Below are 5,279 nucleotides of genomic sequence, written 5' to 3'. Positions count from 1 at the left end.
AGAAGAAATAGGAAACTGGGAACATCATGGACAGAGTAAAGTAAAAGACAATATGGGGAGAAGATGAAGAAGTACTGTAAAAATAGAAAAGAACAAGGACAGAAGAAGAATTGAATTTGTTACGTGATCGTTGTTGGTCAGGACGAAAATTTGAAAAAAAGCAGTAAAAAAATGTTGGTTTATCGGCGCTACTACATAACATGAACATTGATATAGAACTGGGAGCATGTCTTGAAGTTCCTATTGTAAAGGTTCATCTTCCCTATAGTGTAGAATGAAAAGAAAAAAGAAAAAAAAAACTATTGCATCGGCCGGGAATCGAACCCGGGCCGCCCGCGTGGCAGGCGAGCATTCTACCACTGAACCACCGATGCCTGTATGACTACGTTATTGATATATGTAGATCGATGTGGCTAGCGCTAAAGTTTCGTTGAGAACATATTTAGAAACATAATTTCGCGTAGGTCGTGTTGCATATGAACAAAGATTGTACCAATTTCTACTAAATCCGTCATCCTAGTCGCACGTAGATTATGTGTATCTCAGCACTGATAGCTGTAGGAAGATTCTCCTCGGATTAGGAAAACAAACTCAATGACATTCTGACTCATACGTTCCTTACTGCTTTTCTGAAATCAACGTACAACATTTTTATACTGTTTGGTTCGACAACTTGACGATTCCACTAGTGCTGCCAGTAGCGGAGAAAATCTGCACTACTTGAAAGATATTAATTTGTCTCCGAGCGCTGGCAACGTCAAGCTGCTCCTAGGCGTGAAGTATTAAGAAAGGTTTGTTATCACTAGCAACTGACTTCTGTAAACACTTGCTGAGGAGTTTACATTAGAACAAAAACTTAATCAAGTAAACTTCTTAAAGTAACTGGGCACGTTTACTTCATGAATTTGCTACAACTACTTGTTGCGAAAGTGCCGTTATTCTTAAATACCAGAGCAGTTGTCATTGTTGTTGCATTATTATTAATGCCGCATTGTTGCATTATTATTATTATTATTATTAGCGAATGTCCCCACTGGAGAAAGATAAGCAGGTGGTTTTCAATCTTTCTTAGGGTTCTTCTTATTTTTCCAACATATCTTCATTTTCTCACAAAAGGCCTTTCTTTCTTCAGTCCACTTTGGTTGGTATGATTTTGGTTCTGTCTCTGGAGTACACCTCCACTTCTCAATTTTGCTTCTGAACTGATGTGTTTGTTATGTCAATTTTGGCTTTTGTCAAATCCTTCCAACTTCAGTTACGCAGGGTACTGACGCTTAAAGTGTTGTCACATAGTCCAAGAGACATAGGTGTCAACAGAACTTCATTCGTCTCTTTCTGATGTCGGTTTCGATGTTTGGTTCTTTTTCTGTTGTCTCGATGGTTTGCAGTCTGTATCCATCATGTGTGTGTTGTGGTCCAAGAATTTTTCTAATAATCCTTTTCTCTACTTGCTCAATTTCTTGTAAATCTAGTTTTCGATTCAATGAGTGAGTTTCCCTGGCATATGTGACTGTCGGTCTAATTACTGTGTTGTAGCGTCTGACTTTTGTGCCTTTTGACAGGCATCTTTTGTGATACAAATTTGAAACAAATCTGGACGTTTTTCTGATTTTCTGCAATCTGTTTTTTTTGTGCTATTTTTCAAGTTCTGTTGGTTCAATAATTTCACCGAGATACTTGAAGTGTTTGACGCTGTTGCTGTCACGATAATTTGTTTTAAGTTTGGGAATATCTGACTCGGAACACGTGAATTGAGTCTTCTCAAAGAAGATTTGCAGGCCAACCTTCCCTGCACATTCTTTGACGGTCTCGATTTTTTTACTGCTGTTTCTTCACTGTCGGTTGGAATCGCTAAGTCATCTGCAAACGCTAAATATGGAACGTTCAGTTTTCTTTGACCTCGTCCTAGCCTGGTTGGCTTCCAAAAGTTTTGTTTTCTTAGTTCCATTTCCCATTCTTTAATTAATTTGTCTGAAACTATGTTGAATAATAGTGGCGAGATCCTATCTCCTTGTCTTACTCCTGTTTTAACTAAGAATAGTTCTGAAATTTCATCTATGAATTTAATTTCTTGATTTGGATTCTGTCATTGTTTGCTCGATAAGTTTTTCTCGTGTCTAGTCCGCATTCTTGTAGATTATTGCATTGAGATTGCCTATCCATAGAATCGTATGCTTTTTTAAAATCAACAAATGTGTTGAACTATTGGTTTCTACCTGGTTGCTTTAATTTTTAAAATAGTTTTAAGATTAAAGATCTGTTCTGGGCGCGATCTCTTATGTCGAAAGCCTGTCTGGTAATCTGAAATTGTATGTTCTAGGTGTTCTTGTGCCCTTCTTAGGGGACACGTGCATATAATTTTGTAACAGACCGGCAAAAGTGAGATATCTCTGTAATTGTTTACATCTGATGTCTCTCCCTGTTTGTGCAATGGATGAATTAGTGCACATTTTCAGTCCTCTGGAATATTTTCTGTCTGCCAAATTTCTAGAATGATTTGCGTGATCGCTGTTAAGGAATTTGGACCAAGGTTCTTCAGTAGTTCAGCTACAATTCTATCTTCTCCCAATGACTTATTACTATTGAACTTTCCAATGTGACTATAAATTTCTTCTTGCGTTGGCGGTAGTAAAGTTTCATTCGTGTGTTCTGGTTGTAATCTGGGGAATCTCGTACTTGGTTGTGAGCAATTCAGAAGTTGTGATAAATATTTGGCTAATTCTTGACGATTTCCTTTGTTAGTTAGTGTCCATTTTCCATTTTTTTGTTTCCTGAAACAGAGGTTTCATGGAGTGTATCCTTTAATTTGGTTTGCAAACGTTTTGCAAAAGTCGTGTGTTTTAAGGTTCGTAAAGTCTTCTTCTATTGAGTTTAGCTGTTCATTAAGATATTTTCTTTTAGTTTGTCTAAGTATTTTAGTTGCTTGTTTTCTGACTCCGAAAAATTTCTGTTGTGTGGTTGCTGAATGTCACAGTTGTAGCTTAATAATACTCATTGTCTCTCATTTATTGCGTTATGTGAATCTGAATTCCACCATGGGTATTTGGATTTCTTTCTTTAATGGGATCAGTTCTCCTGCTTGCTGTACAATTGTCATTTGGAAATCTCTCCAGTTGTTTGTTGATTGTTTTTCCCATATTTGAGTAATTTTCGATTCTTGGATGTTTTCAAATCAAATTTGGGAATTAGTGATATTTTCTTTCGGTATTTCCTTTTTGGTGTGAATTTAATTTTGACTCCGGTAGGAAAGTGGTCAGAATCTATATTTGCCCCTCTGCGGACTTGAACGTCGTGTATTTCTTTTTGGAAATCATATGGGATCGCAGCTGGGTCTATTTGAAATTCACCTAGCTGAAGGATTGGGGACCGCCACGTTCTTTGTTTTTATGGTTTTTTCAAAGTTATGTTGACATGATTTTTAAATTGTTTTGTTCGCACAACTCGATGAGCCAGTCTATGATTTTGTTTTTGCCAATTTGTGCGTTGAAATCACCGAGAAGAATTTTTACATCCTCCTCCTGAGAAGACAGAAAAAATGTTGGAAAAACTTGAAACTGATATGTCCAAAATTCTCTTCTGTTGTCACTGTTAGTAGGTGCGTGAACATTAATAATTGTATATGTTTTGTTGCTGTCCTTAATTCGTACGGTCATTAGTCTATTGCTGATTTGATTTACATCTGTAGCAGAGTCAAGGATGTCCTTATTCACAATAAAGACCATGCCAAATAATGCAGCTCCTTTGCATAATTTCATGTCTGTTTTGCTTTTAAAGATACGGTAGTTGTTGTAGTGTGTTCTTTCCGCATCGGTGCATCTAGTCTCTTGAAGTGCAAGGACTTGAATTTTATGTCTGTTGAGTTTTGTAGTAAGATTCTGTAATTTGACAGTTTGAATAAGTATTTGTATGTTAAAAGTACCAACATTTGTGTGAAATTTTCGTGGAAGTTTACCAGAGAACTCTGACTTTCTTTCTCGTACGAGCCCAAGCTCCACAGAATCCGATAGCTCGGTTGTCGCCACAGCGCGGGTGGTTCAAATGACTCTGAGCACTATGGGGCTACTAAGGCCATCAGTCCCCTAGAACTTAGAACTATTTAAACCTAACTGACCTAAGGACATCACACACAGCCATGCCCGAGGCAGGATTCGAACCTGTGACCGTAGCGGTCGCGCGGTTCCAGACTGTAGCGTCTAGAACCGCTCGGCCACCCCGTCCGGCCAGGGCGAGTGGGTTGGCCACCTGGGGTAATGTTGATATTACTTGTATGAATCATTCTGATTGTAATCAGGTTCCAGCTAATGATGGTTGGATAGAACCAGTGATTGTTAATTCCTGGAGGTAAATATTCTGCCGCACCTCACATGATGAACAGACGCTGAACAACGTACCGGTGGTTACCACACACGGGTATCTGGACTTTTAAATATGCTTTATCTTCTTTATAAAGCTTGCCCCTTCCACGAGTTTCACCGTTCAGATGTTCTGCATCTCCGCTATCACTGCCGTTGACGTCTTCACTGTCATGCTGGCAAGGAACCATGGCAAGATACTCTCACCTGGGTCAGATGAACCACGGTTTTTGTTTAATTAGGTGTTACTCCTCCCCCTCCCCCTATTCCAACCATAATTGCGACCGGCTTAAGCGGAGTTATTATTTATTATTATTATTATTATTAATGAATAAAAATCGTGACGAAATCCAAAAATTAAAAAACAGAGAAAAATTTGTAGAGTACATATTGAAGTTACAAAGAAACACTATTCATTTAACTAAAATGACAGGACTTCACTTAGATTAAACACTTTGAGGATTTATATGCAAATTTTGAACATCTCTTGTCTAATATGTAAACAAATATTACATACCAGGAAACAAAAATGCGGCATGGTAAGTCACAAAGAGACTACGTTTTAATCATTCTTCGATTTTTGAAAGCTGTATTTACTACTTTTATCAAAAATGTAAAGCATTTATTGTTACAGTAACATTAAAAAATCAGCTAAAATTTAAAGTCGTTTGTGCTCCCATTCTACTTCCTCTACTGGTGAAAAAAATTGATTGGCCATGTCATGCATTTCCTTAACTGATGGTGCCAATTATTTTTGTTTAGGGATTCCAATGGTACTTTTTTTTCGCCCATCTGTCTTTGTGTCATTCTGCTTTTCGACACTGGTATTTTCACACCAGTACTGAACACACACAGCTTCCGTGAGTTTGAGAAAAACTTCCACGAAATGACAAATTCGGCAAGTACTTGCAGGAAGATGCAAGAAAT

The 5,279-nt window shown here is 37.8% G+C and overlaps 1 non-coding gene across 1 annotated transcript; it reads right to left on the bottom strand.

Moving 5' to 3' along the window:
• Positions 1–303: 303 nt before the first annotated feature.
• Positions 304–374, bottom strand: Trnag-gcc (transfer RNA glycine (anticodon GCC)). The gene has a single exon. It is a non-coding gene; the product is annotated as a tRNA-Gly (tRNA).
• Between the last annotated feature and the right edge of the window lie 4,905 nt (positions 375–5,279).

This window comes from Schistocerca cancellata, chromosome 1, assembly GCF_023864275.1.
Source record: "Schistocerca cancellata isolate TAMUIC-IGC-003103 chromosome 1, iqSchCanc2.1, whole genome shotgun sequence".
Taxonomy (NCBI): domain Eukaryota; kingdom Metazoa; phylum Arthropoda; class Insecta; order Orthoptera; family Acrididae; genus Schistocerca; species Schistocerca cancellata.
This window is presented reverse-complemented; position numbering and strand designations above follow the sequence as displayed.